Source organism: Anas acuta, chromosome 11, assembly GCF_963932015.1.
Source record: "Anas acuta chromosome 11, bAnaAcu1.1, whole genome shotgun sequence".
In the NCBI taxonomy this organism is placed as follows: Eukaryota; Metazoa; Chordata; class Aves; order Anseriformes; family Anatidae; genus Anas; species Anas acuta.
In genome coordinates, this window is record NC_088989.1 from 1,531,048 (window position 1) to 1,545,327 (window position 14,280).

General features: G+C 42.2%; 2 long non-coding RNA genes across 2 annotated transcripts; both read right to left on the minus strand.

Moving 5' to 3' along the window:
- Nucleotides 1–995: 995 nt before the first annotated feature.
- Nucleotides 996–5,604, minus strand: LOC137862277 (uncharacterized). The gene is made up of 2 exons (XR_011100163.1): nt 5,510–5,604; nt 996–1,721 (listed from the first exon to the last, which is right to left on the minus strand). It is a non-coding gene; the product is annotated as an uncharacterized lncRNA (long non-coding RNA).
- Nucleotides 5,605–6,559: 955 nt separating this feature from the next.
- On the minus strand, nt 6,560–13,878 carry LOC137862640 (uncharacterized). The gene is made up of 4 exons (XR_011100448.1): nt 13,621–13,878; nt 13,025–13,219; nt 12,619–12,718; nt 6,560–6,780 (listed from the first exon to the last, which is right to left on the minus strand). It is a non-coding gene; the product is annotated as an uncharacterized lncRNA (long non-coding RNA).
- Nucleotides 13,879–14,280: the final 402 nt, after the last annotated feature.

Genomic DNA, 14,280 nt, shown 5'->3' on the forward strand with positions numbered 1-14,280 from the left:
TCTTTCCTGTTTAAAAAAAAAAAAATAAAAATAATTAAAAAAAAAGGCAACTCAAGATACTCAGGGGCTAAGTGGATTAATTCCTAATACAATTATCACTCTTTTGGCCTCCTTCATAGTCCAAAGAAGGTGTGAAATAAGTCATTTTCCACAGTTTTACAGGTACAATATACACAATCCTGATAGCTGTGGTGCATTCCCATGCTACTGCTCCCTCCCTGCTGCATTATTTAAATCCTTTCTGACTCGCATTGTAATACAACATCTGTCCCCTTTGCCTAGTCATGTAGTAGTGGGCGGTGTGCTATTTGTTTAAAAGGCAAGGGATATTTCATTTCAGAGTACAAGCAGCGATGATCAGATACGCTGAGATGAACGGTCCCACGGCCACCAGCACTGCCCAGCCCACACGCAGAACCCAACTTGGTGAAGGAAGAGCACGTTGGCTGTCTCAGTATTTGCAATAAAATGATGCAAGTCAAGTGAGTCTGCCTTCCCATTTCACACACTAAAGAAGCGTGTGTTAGCTGCTCAATGCCAGCACCGTACTGCAAGAAAGACTGTATCTATTGCAAATTCTCTACTGCGAAGAGCTCTGTGAATACGTTATTCAAAAAGAAACATGATATTTGGGAAAAGTTGCTTCCTTTTACACAGTTTCTATGAGCAGACTCAATTGCAAACAGAGTAAGGCATCTGAATATAAATTAATATAAGTATTAAATCAATTGCAGTCTCCCTTTTGACTTTTAAGTGAAGGCCTTTTTGCTTTTAGCTAATGGGTATTAAAAAACAAACAGAAACTTCCTAGCCACGCAGAAAGCATTACTTTGTCTTCAGCAAGTCATCCATTGAAAGGTCAGTGGGTGAGCACACTGCGAGGGGCACTGCTAGACTCGCGAGTTTCCACCAAATGCTGCCTTTTGCAACATCAACCCGTCCTGAATGGATTAAATTATATGAAAATGAATGGATTAAATTACATTAAAAGCTCACCGTGGGAGACATCTGTTTAGTCTTCACAAAACCAACAGAAATGACATGCAATTGGATGGCATGGGGGCACCAAACTTTGTGTGAAGGTCAGCACCGAACTCACTGCTACATGGCTTGGGAGGTCACATCTCAGGAGGAAGGGCTGGTTTGAGGTTGCTTCTCCCTGCTCTGCTGAATGGTGATTTCACCGTGCCCGTGCTCTGCTGAAATCTCTGAAATGAAGTCAGCAGAGACAGCAGAAGTCAGAAGGTGCCGATCTGTGTTACAGCCACAGCAAGCGCCACCGAGGCATGGTGTTTATGATAAGCTGGCAAAGGTTACAAATCCCCCAAATGCAGCGATGCGGTGCCAAGGTTTAAATGGGCTCTTCTGAACATTTCACTGCTGAGCTCTGGCGTGCCCACGGGCTGCGTGAGGTTCCTGGTGGCGACGAAGAAACCCAGTGAAATCATATCACCACCTAGCAGCGCGCCTTTCTCCAAGCCATAACTCAGGATTTACAAAAAGTCATTAACAGTGCAGCTCACGTTGAAAACATACATGAAAGGGAGGTGACGGGGAAGCACTCCATGTGCTTTGTGGGGTTCTGAAAATCTGACTTTTGAGAAGTTATCCAGCTTGGTAATTTTCCAAGGCAAAGAGGGAAGTCTTACGGATAAGTCTGGAGATTTCCTCTCTCGAGTGCTTTGGCAACCATTTCTTTCAGATGTGGTATCTGGAGCATTCTGTCAAAACAGATTTGTAACTCAGAGTTAATTATACAAAACAGAGGGACAAATAACCAGTAATAAAGAGAGGTTTGTGTGTGCAGAGAGGGCAGGAGTACTGCCCTCTCAATTTGTCTGGTTGAATGTAAATATTGCGGCGGGGTCTCAGAGTTGCTCAAGATCAGGTAGCTGATAAACTGTTTATCAAACAATGAGACTTTGTTTTAGCACTGAAGGTTATTTTGTCAGAAAAACAAAATCAGGCTTTTAGTCTCATTTATCCACCCTCTGTTTAGGCATTTTCATTTTTTTTTTTGTCAAGTTTGTTTTCATTTTATCGTTAACAATACCAGTTTTCAGTAATGCTGCCCTCCAGATAGCTTTCAGTTGGCTGTGTAACTGCACACTATTGCTAGTGCCTTTCTACCACTCCCACTGCCGATATCACGGCATTCGTTATCCAGTTTGCAACAGCACAATTGAGTTTCAACTGCTCCCATAGCAAGTCATAGATTAGAATAGGTAAAAACTTTTTAATGCACTAGGGACATCTCTGGGAATTTGAGGCAAACTTAAGAGAGGAAACATTTACATTATTCTTCTAGGCAAAAAGAGTGCGCAAATAGCAAGATTTATTTGCTTACCCACAAATTACCAAAGAAAATGAGAAACAGCCCAAACTCGCAGCAAACTGAAACATCCTATGTCCAAGGGAACGGCAAAATCACAGGGAACAAGCCTGACCTGCCAGCTGATGAGCTTCAATACAGTTTTTTAAATGTCTAGACTTGGTAATTCATGCATTCTTTGCACAATGGAAAAATGTAATGAAGGAGGTATTCCTAAAGTGACTTTTCTGTAAATATTATTCAGATTATCTGTAGTCTAAGAGACGTAATAGATATGAATTACAGCTCCTACTATTAAAATACCAGAACAAATTATTAGCATATAAAAATTGATATGATCTATTCAGCTGTGTTACTGTGAAATACGATACATAACACAGTGCACCTATCTCAAACCATAAAACTTGTCAAAGGTACCAAAAGTTTATTGCCTGGGAAGATTCATGCAGCACCACTTGATTTAGGTCTGAACAGCTTTTCAGAATTCTTACAGGCACGCAAACATTTCAGAAGATTTATTTAAATACAAAAAAAGAAAAAAATAGAGAAAAGATGAAAAACCAGCCTTTTCTTCTAATCAGATGAAATAGAAATTGCTGCAAAACTCTCTAAGGACCTTCTTTTTCATTTCTGTCCTGCAATTGTATACTACAAGTCCTTCCACATGAATTAACGTAGCAGTTATTTATTAACACAGCAATGTATTTTTTCATGACAGTCATGTCAGGCAACACACGCATTATACACAAACGATGCAATTACACGTATTTGTTCAACTGTCTGTGCGATACGGAGCTGCCAAACATGGGATGCCTCCTGCTCACGGCTCTGCAGCTCGAGTGGCTGCTTCTTGCAGTCCTGACCTCTGCTGCTGGACAAGGCACGCTGGTTTTCCCTGACCCGCTGCCACCTGCTCTCCTACAAGCAGAAGCTAGATGCAGTAGCTTGGAGAAAAAAAAAAAAAAAAAAAAAAGAAAAAAAAAAGCCCAATTTCTTTCACTAATGCAGCCCTAAATGAGTTTTTGGTGTTGGTGCATGAATGAGGAAAGGCCTAAGGAAAGTTACAACAGGAAAACCTGATGCAACTAAAACATGAATCAGAGAAAAGCAGCAGCAAACAGAACGGGCCTTAGTAGCAATGTAATCGCTATGCAATACAACCACAACTTGGTCCAGAGCTGCCTCAGCTTGGGAATTGCCTTCCATTCTCATAACTTTCAGCCACTTCTCAGATAAACCAAAAGTCAAGCTGTTATTCTTAAAATAACTTTCCCTACCATATTCTCCAAATACGCTATTCCAGCTTCTCCTAGGTATAGGCATGTTTCCAAATACTGTAGCCCCGTGCATTTCAAGTGGGATTTGCACTACAGGATGTGCATTTTCCTGCAATGATTAAAAAGATTAACTTCAATTGCCAGTAACTGCATTGAAAAGCAATGAAGGCTCAACTCTTAATTACAAAGAGAAACATAAAAATGCGGCAATTAACCTTTATTCGTGCTAACAGCCAAAAGGCATGGCTGGAGGAGGGTTCTCTGTTTATTCCTGAGAAAGAAAATCTTTGGTATCTGCAGTGAAATTTTCCCTTGATGCTGAGTCTGACTAAGAAAAGGATTGGTATACCATTGATTTTATTGCCATATAAAATGCCATTCATAAAAACAGCAAGTTAGAGGTTAGAAAAATTCCAAACTCAATAGCATCTTAGTTTTGTCTGTTTGAAGTGTGGACACAGAATGCAGAAAAGAAGGAATATCAACACCACTCTCAGCTGCAGCCATTTCCCCCAGACCAGTGGAAGCCCCAGGGGTACAGATGGAAGCCAGACCCTAGCCAGCTTCAGGCTTCAAAGCACACGTTGTCTCCTGACACACGGGTTTATTTAGATGGCCAACAGAGGAAATGATTTTTTTTTTTTCACATATTTTGAAGGGGGTAAAATTCAGGCATAATAACTTCAAATAACAAGTTAAAATAGTGCTTACAAGAACCTTCCATGGAAGCCAGCTTCCATGAATAACCTAGATACTAGCAATATTTATTTCAAGCTGTTGAAGCCCACAGGCTGGAGCAGGCTGGCATGGACAGCCCAGGGCACCCAGTTGGGTTGTGACCAGCTACCAGGTCACTAAATCCAGCTTGTGGAGAAGTAACAGAGAATGATGCGAAGCTAATTCAAGTGCTTTCAAGAAGGTGAATTGTATTAAGTAGGAAAAATCTCCATCTGATCATTCCAGGAAAAAATTTTGAAAGCCTTTCGATGCTTGCCATGAATGGCAACCATTATTCTATAGACTGCACAGGTAAAGTCTTTAAAATCACCAGAAGTCCATATGAGAGCTCAAACTAATATTGCTGTCTTTATATTAGAACTGTAAAGCGGGATACACCATGACAAAGGGTATAGATTTGAATACAGTAAGAACTAAGAGAATCTCTGAACAGACAGCGCTTTGACATTCTCCTATAGTAACGTTACATTACCACAGAAAACTAGGACAAACCTCCACCAGGAGATATTCACCACAGCACGAGAAATACCTCAGAGGGATCACAGATTTTATTTCAGGTGCTTAGGTCCTCTGCTTTTATCACACGCAGTAAAACCACTGAGATTGCTGGAGATGATGGCAACTGGTGCCCACTACTACGTCTGTCCTCTCCTGCTTCGACCTGACAGGAGCTGCCAAAGGAGCCTTCATCTCTGAGGAAATTCTCGGCAAGCTTAATCACAGAGTTTTGGTCTGGAGCCAGCTCTGTTCTTTCAGGCAAGAAACTTTAGCACCAAGCATATGGCAGATTCCGTCTCCTCCTGGATCAATATGTTAGCCTATCATTTACGGGAGTGATGTGTATCCAACCTGTCTCCTCGGTTTGTCACAGAAGCCCTCTTTTCTCAGTTGCAGCACGCTGCTCGTCATCTGTGTCTCCACACTAAAACAAACCCTTGCAATGATGCAATAAAGGTGCAGGAGCACAATTCTTGGCAGGTTTCAAAGGACAGTGAAATTTCCTCAATATGTAAGCATTTCAAGAGCCACTAGGAAAATATTTAATGCTTGGCTGCAAGGGACTTTCCTTTGGTCAGTCTATTCTTCTGAAAAAAAGTCATTTTAGGAATGTTTTAATACCAATTACTATTTCTGGGAACTGTAGTGTGAGGAGATACGTCACCATGTCTCGCTCTTGCTTGAGGTCAGTACAGGAAGGCATAGCACTTTGCAGCAACGAAGCATGGCAATTGTTCCATCACGTCAGGAAAACCTTCTTCTGAGGAGCCTGCAAATAATAAGATGACACTCATATATCTTGGGAGAAACAATGGCATCACAGAGTCCAGATCAACCTCCTAAGGTCTTCTGGGAACTCCCAGAGATCTCAAAATGGGCACTGTTTTTTAAAAAACAAACAAACAAACAAAAACAAACAACAACTCATGTTTCATTTCAATTATAGTATCATGCTTGTCACCAGATAGATAATCTGCTGTTCTGGCCTCACTGTGCATTGATATGAGGCTGCTGCAGATGACAGGGACACAAATGCACATTTAAGTCAAGCTGTGGTTCCCATTTTTGCAGGCTTATTTTATACACGGAGCTGTGCCTGTACTCCACAACACCGCGGTGCTTGTGCCGCTCTAAGGACACGGTTGTTTATCACAAAATGAGCACATACTGACGTAGTAGGGCTTTCTAGATCAAAATGAACCACTTGGAGATCTCTGAGGTCATGGAGTGTGCTATAAGTAAATACAAATAACACAAGTAAATGCAAAGAATTTCAGTTATTAATATAAATAGGTTTGGCATTATTTTGACCACCCTCCACCCCCTCTCCTTTTCTATTCATCTTTGTGGCACTTCCTTAAGAAAATGTAAATGCACCTCTCTTTTTGCAGCTTAATCTCCATATGTTTATCAGCTGTAATTGCAGCTTGGTCACAGTAATTAAAATACACGACACCTACTTGTTAATGTAGGCAAGAAAAGTAATTTTCTCTGTCATCATTTCAAAACATTTGTTCAAGTTGTAGCCACAAAGAATACACACATGTTAATGTATTAGGTGCCAAAAAAACCCTCTGTATGACTCAAGAGAAGCAAGTGCCAGCTTGCTCCAGCGATGAATTTGGTGGATAAAACAAAAATCTGTCACAATAAAAGGCAACATTTGTTCTTTCCTAATATACAGTAAATTGCCATATGATGAATATTACCTTTTCCTTTATACCAAGGGTGCATCCTTTTTGTTGTCAGGGACTCTATGCAGACCAGGGCTCTTCACTGCCAGACCAGGGGGCTGATCCTGAACTCCCGTGACAGTCAGCAGGAGCAGAGGGGCAGGAGCAGCCAAGGGAAGGAGGACGAGAACTTCTTGCTGCATATTTTTCTTGCCCTTACAACAACCACAAAGGTACCCCTGGACTGGCATCTCATGGAAGGCTGGTCAAAATGAAGACGAGAAAAGCTTTTGAGTAAGTTAATGAAGCAATTAACATAAACTCTTTGAAGGAGGCAAGATAAAACCTAAATAAATCATAGCTTAAACATACTCCCCAATTTGTTCCTGTAGCACCAGGCCACATTTACCAGAGAGAACTGAAAACAAGGTCAACTTTAAAGCAAAGATTTAAGAAACAGAATGAAAGGATCTTGGTAATTTGGCTGTGCTCAGGAGGCTTTATTTGTTGACACAAACGTAGCCCGGTTGTTCTGCCACACACAACCATCATTACTCATCCACCGGGTCACGCCGCGTTTTCCATCCTTTTAGGCAGAGCCTTCGAGTTATTGATTCCATGAATGCCCCGCGTGCCTCCGGGGACACAGACGGATGGATCTGCTCCTGCGGGCTCCTCAGGGGAGGGAGGGACCAGGAAACTGGGGAATGTTAAGTATTTTTCTAAATGGCTGTCAAGTCACTTCCAAGGTACAAGTAATGAAGCCAGGTCTATATATGTTGTTTTTTTTCATTGAGCCAGAAGGCTGTTGAATTCGAGCCTGAAGATATGTGAAAGCTCAGCAAACTTTGTGGGTGTGTGCTTTAAAATCCCATCAGAACAGAGCAAAGGCGTACCAGCTATGCTGTACAGTGTCTTGTCCTCCCCTGATCTCTGGTCTCAAACTGTGCTTATTTCAAACAAAAAATGCCACAACGTGGGGTACAGAAATTAAACTTTTCTGAAATCATACATTTTGTGTCATCCATTAATTTGGCTCTTACAAATGAGGAGTACTTAATCTTACACAAAAAAAGACTTTGCCCCCTGGCCCCTGCCTGCCCTGTGTAAGAGAACAGGACGTGCAGAGAATTAACATGAACAGCAAACTACAATCCAAGGCCAGTGCAACTTCACACATTTAGCTAACAGGTCCAATTACACCTTCCTCTAGTGAAGGTGTCCCTGCCCATGGCTGGGGGGGACACTGAAACGAAATGATCTTTCAGCTCCCTTCGAACTCAAACCACTCTGATTCTGTGCTTAATTAGATAGGCTCAGATAGCACTTCCAAGGGTGGCCCCGCAGCTAGATATGTCCACGCCAACAGGAAAAGAAAGCAAAAACCCATATTTGACTCTCCCTATGACCGATGCAGCAATGAAAGCTTATTTCCCATGTATATTTATAGTACTCATGCCAGTTACTGAAAGTTTATGTGGAAGGGCGACAGACCGCCAATTTAGTGAGAGAAGCACAGGTTATCACACACCATCCATCTGACAAAAAGGCTAATCCTTAACAAGAGAAAGAATCTGCAGCTTTGATCAGCGAGGAGTCATGTATAATGTAACAGTGCTGTGGCTAATAGCAACACGAAATAATTTACTCTGCTTTAATGGAGACACGCTCCTCTCCCTTTGCTCAGGGTACCACAAGAGCCCGCAGCAAACGACGGTGCCTGCCAGGGGCATGCACTGTGCATCCTCAGGCACTGCTGATCTGCTGAGGTTTTCAGGGGCACCTCAAGGCTTCACCAGGAGCCACAGGGATGGGCAGAGCAAGCACTGCTGGCAGCACCCGCCTCGCACCCCAGGCACATTTCCTGGAGGTCTGGGAGCATTGCACCTCGCCTAAAACAGTCCAAAGAACAAAGTGAGCTCCTAACCCTTCCACCAAGTGATGCACCTTCCTTCTCTTCCCTGAGCACTGCAACCAGCAGCGTGACTCTTGTGAAGGTTTTCAGGCATTATTTTAACCACCATGCAGATTCCTCTCCTGCTTTGATTTAGGGACAAGGGCAGGAGCTGCGCGAGGCAGAGATGGATGTGGATGCACGGAGCCGGTGGCTCTCCCACATGCCACCTGACTGCAGCAAGCTTGAGCAACACAATATATTTTGACAGCTCTCACAAACTTGTACCTTAAGGAGCTTACAAGAAAACGGCTGTTTCTTTACAACAGAAAACATGTTATCTGAAAGGATAAATCCCATTAGGCAAAGAAATATGCTTCATTTCAATAGGAAAAAGAGATTTCCATATTTTTTTTTCACTCTTTTCTTTTTATAGCCTCTTCTTCATCTTTTCCTTCATTCTTTGGATACTCCCAGGAAGGAAATAACGTCTGCATTTCCCCAAGTACTAAAGTTAATCAGGTAAAGACACAGACTTGAGAAGTATGGTGCAGTCTTGCGGCTATGAAGCAGAAATGTTGTACAAAGCAGAAATGCACAGCAGCTAGTGCAAACACTGGGGACAGAGGAAAAGACTGAAGGTCTGTGCGTGTTCCTGCTGTCTGTAGCTGAAGCTAAGACCACGGGTGTATAATACCAAACCCCAAGGAAGTACTTACTACCTCCTACAATTAATGCAAATAAAGCAGGTAAGCACCTGCTGCTCGTAAAATACCTGTTGGAAAATTGATCAAAAGTAGTTTCAGTAAGAGGGACAAAAGCTTGCATTGTACAACTGTGTTACTGGGATCATGGCTCAGTGCAATGGGGGAACAGCTCCCCCAGAACACTTTGAGAGAGGAGGCATGGAGAAGATGCCCCGGGGCAGCTCGTGCCCCCTGCACATCCCCACAGCCCTGCCAGGTCCCACCGTGCTTTCGGCTGCCCAGGGACAGGGCTGGCCCCGCTGGGGCTGATGCTTCAGCACAGTGGGTTCTGCCATCCCCACGCACGCTGCCTCTGCTCAGCTGGTCTGGCTCATTTGTTTTTTCTAAGCGAACAGCAGGGCTTAATGACTGAACTCGAGGCTGTGCGAGTCTAACCGAAACAGACTTGCAGATAACTAACCAGCTCCTTTCAAAGGGATCGTGGAAACAAAACCGAGGAGGTGAACTCCCTGCAAAGAGGCTTTCATTAATGCTGCTCCCCTAGAGCTATGTCATCTAGGCTTTGAATGACACTAACAGGCGCTTGGTCTGAGTGCAGAAATGGGCCAGCAGGAGGAGCATGAGCAGCTGAACTTTATTTAGGTTCATCACTGGATTTTTTATTTCATTTATTTTAGTTTTAAAAGGAAGCAGTGATAGTTAATACACACACATGTTGTTACTTCTTCCAACGCATGAGGTGTTGAACGTGTTCCAGTAAAAAGTTTCTGGGTGGCTTTGGAGTCTATGCCACTGAAAACAGAGACATCCTCTGCTCCCATGGTTTCTGGCTGAGCCATACCAAGGTCCAAAGTCCCTTTTGCCTTGGGAACAGGCTGGAGGGAGCAAATGCATACAGAAACACTGATATTATTATACCACACTATGGTGGGTATTTCCACTGAAGACACAGAAGTCTGGTTTTCAATTCCCCTTGTAATGAGATACAGCTGAGATTGCTGCCAAGTACAATACCTATGTAAAGTATATTCTAAGACTTATCAATGTAGTTACATTATCTCATGTTAATGTCCCATTAAAAGCACATAATTCATTCTTAACCCTTACAGTATTAAATGCTATAAGGAAGCCACACGGTGCATTTCTTGCTATTTGAGAATAAATTCAAGCCCTAGAACTCACTATGCAACCTATATTTCAATAAATAGAGTTTTCACGCTACACTAACACCCAGCACGGTCAGAAAAAATAACCCTCATTTATTTTACCAGGGGGAAAAAAAACACAGACTGAAACTCACCCTAGCTCTATCATCATTATATGCATTTTAGCAAATGTATTTGAAATGCTGTGCAAGTTCTTTACTCAGGGAACAGCATGATAGTCTCTCTCACTGATGGCTATGCAGCATCTCACCACAGGCACCAAGCTCCAAATACGAATTCCCTGACTCCATGAGGCTGCCTCCTTAATTACTTCACTAAAAACTTGATTCAGATTAAAACTCTTGCACAACATTTATTGTTTCTCTAAAAAGAAAAGAATTACGCATTTCTGTTCACATCTTAGACACAAAACATATGTGCACATGCCCAGAGGCTGAGACCCACCTCACCTTGTGGTCTTGCAAAGAATCATGAAAACTAAATCAGAGGGTCAGATGCTCTCAGGCTTTAGGAGTTAATCAGTACAACATCCACAAATGGCTACAAAAGCATTTTACTTCTGGACATTTCTTCTCAATTTCCTGGTTGATAACAAGGTATGTGTAAACTCTGCTATTCTTTATCCTTTTAGTGAAATGTGTGCAACTTCTTGACCACAGAAGACAAAAACGTGTATTTATTATTGGTGTGTTTGACCAGTTGTACCACTGCAACATCTGTTTGGGCTCTTGGGCTCTTGCACGAGTGGAATTTGGTTGTGAGAGGAGGATGGGAACCACCAGGAGAGACCCCAGCCAGCCCTCACATCACCACAATAACCAACAGCCAGATGTTTCAGACACTGACCGGTGAAACAGGAACAATTTGATTTCCTGGTCTAATGAAAATGAGCCAAACCTGGCTTCTCGATATTCCACAGGAATATTCTAGTTAACTTCATTCTTTCCAAGAGCCAAGAAACAAACAGCTCCCTGAAATTTAATGGGATCTTCTGGAATTTTTCTTTCTTATCCAGAATATTCAAGAGCATTAAATGACCACAATACATGAATAATTTCAGAACAACTGACATAGTCAGTATCCATTCTCAGACACCCCATTTTATTTTTATGTAGTTCTGTGTGGAGCCAGGAGTTGGACTCAATGATCCTTGTGGGTCCCTTCCAACTCGGGATATTCGGTGATTCTATGATACTTCCATTCCTCAAATATAATTCACCCAGTTGAAGCTATTACTCAGGCCCCGCAGTTATTTGCCTCATCCACAATAGATACAATCACAAGCAATGCCTGATCATACAGATAGGAAGCACATAATTTTCCTCTCATCTGTTCCTCAAACTTAGTAATTTTCTCTTTTATAACATTTTATGAAGAGGAAGGAAGATGATGAGTAGGGGAGAAAGAACAGATAACTGAGGAGATAATAGTAAAAAGAGTCAGAAAAGAGGTGATACATAATTTACTACAAACAACAGCAGCAGTACAAGGACTTCAGGTATTATATAGACGAAGCATGAATAAAATCTACATTCTCAGTATGGACAATTTCTTGCATTTTGTGTCCTTTCTTTTCACTTGTCTCAGAATATATTTCTTAAAGATTCATTTCAGTAAAAGAAAAATATCTTCCTTCATGTGGCATGTGCCTCTGGGTAAAGTGATATTGTCTGGCCATTTGATGCAACAGTCCAGCATTTTTTGGCAATACAAAAAGGAATAACATGACAAAGAAATGAGACAAATAAGAAGTGCTTAGCAAAAGTTTGCTTTCTTAATTAAAAGTTCTGTACAATGTGCTGTACTTTGACATGTGTATGAAACCACAGCAGCAAAAGACTAATTATTTTTGGTTCCTCCAGCATCACCTACAAACTCTGACACACAATAATGTGAATTTACTTGAAATTGATATAGCACTATTTCACAGCCGTAGTGTATCAGTAATAGACCTGTTAGTTGGTCTGTTCTTTTCAGAGAAAATTTTTACTCAATGCTGTAGTTTTCAACAGCTTTGGCCTGTTCTAACCCTCCACATGTGCTGGAGTGAGCTGCAACTTTACCCAGAGACTCTTTCCATCACCAATTTATTCACAGCCATGTAGGGATTTGGGAGAGTTTGTATATTCTTTGGTAAAAATATTTAGGCAGAAAAAAAAAAAAAAAAAACAAAAAAACACAGTGAAACACATTTTGTCTTTCTAAATATGTTGTGGAACCTAAATACATCGAATATAATGAACTTGGCCTTATTCTGTGAACCCTTTTCCCTTAGTTTTATTATGAGCATATTGGCTAGGCTAATTTGTCTTAATCAATAAACTGTTAATTACCATTTGTTACAGCTGAAAACAGTCTCAAGGCTGGATCACATCCTCTCTTTAAAGATCTGTAGCCAACCACATCCCCTTCTTGTCCTTCTTCCTGCGTTTACTGCAAATGAGAAGCTACGTTACTTCTGACATGAAATGGAAATAACTACATCGCACATAGGACACAAGTATCCCACCTAAGCAGCTTGCGTGACATGAAGACATGTCTTTCCCTATGCCTTCCCTTTGTTCTTGGGGGTTTGTTTCAGCAAGCAGCACCTCTCCCCCCAGGGGCTGGCCCCTGGCGCCGCCTGCAACCCATGCTGGCAGCAGTGAGGACTGGGAGGGTTTTAGGCTCTGGTGTATGATGATTTTGTGTGAAACAATAATAACAGAGCATGATAGGGTGTTGGAGAGGTCTCGTTACCTGTGACACCTGAGACAAATCTCCTTCAATCTTCAAACTCTAATAAATGCTTGTTGATGACAGTCTGTTACCGCTGCTCACCAGCAACAAGCCTTATGTTATCCGATCAAATCCCCGTGGTGCCAAGGAGGAACAGCAGATGTCCCATCAGCTTCACAGTTCACAGAGGAGTTCTTATCCTTGTTGATGCCTGATCTATCCAAAAAAAAACCACTCAGGGTTACCCTATTAAGGATCTTATCAAAAAAGTCTTCTGCAGACTGCAAGTTGTGAGGGCTGGATTTCCATCACAAACCTCTTTTTAAAATCATGTTAAACCAGAAATTTACACTATGAGGAAGGATTTCAGAACAGGGGCCTGTATTATCTTCTCTGAATGGCTTTCCAGTAGATCTGCCCAGCCTGAACTGCCCTGGGAATTTAGGATGCTGAGCTCCCAGCTCAGATGCACCCAGACCAACAGAGGGATGAGGCCTGGAGCTCCTCCAGCTGCTCAAGGTGCAGGAAATGAAATCTGAAGCTAAATCAACCTCCAACTAAATTATGCACACAATAGCTTGCTAAGAATTGTAAATAACTACAGATATTCTGCTTACCAGTGCCGCATTAATTTCCACACTCCAAAGACACCTAGCACGGCTATCCCTTCCTCTCTGAATAGCTGATCAGCAGATTAATACACTTTCATTAGACTGTTTTTGTTTGGATGTTAACAATTGCGGCGATCTCCCAAGAACTGCAGCTGAAGAACAATGTCACAGAACCACGTGGGCAATTTCTCATTCTTGTGCAGCAGGACCACTTCCAACTTATCTGAATATTTCCTCAATTTCCTTGTTAAAAATACAAAATAAATAGAATTAGGAACAATTTGTTGGTAAAATCATGTATCCTGGCTGGAAAAGGAGAGGCAAGGGGAGGTGGGAAGAGGGAATCACCTGAGTTGCCTGCAGCAGCACGATGTTCTGCAGGGGTTTCCCAGAGGACCACTTCGCTCATCCCCACCCTGACTTCCCGAAAGGACACGGGGATTTCTGCAACGTGACTGGTGAGGGCCAAGACTTCCATCTGTGGTGTTTGAAACTGAAGCAGCATAACAAAATATTTATTTCCTTCGGCAGTGAGGACAGTGAGTCATCCTGCAAAAAGTGAGTGAGAGGTGGAGTCAATCCACAGGCCATGCTTCGGCCACCCATGAAAACAGACATTAACGACCCAAAATTAAACCACACAGACACCATGGGAGCATTGGTACA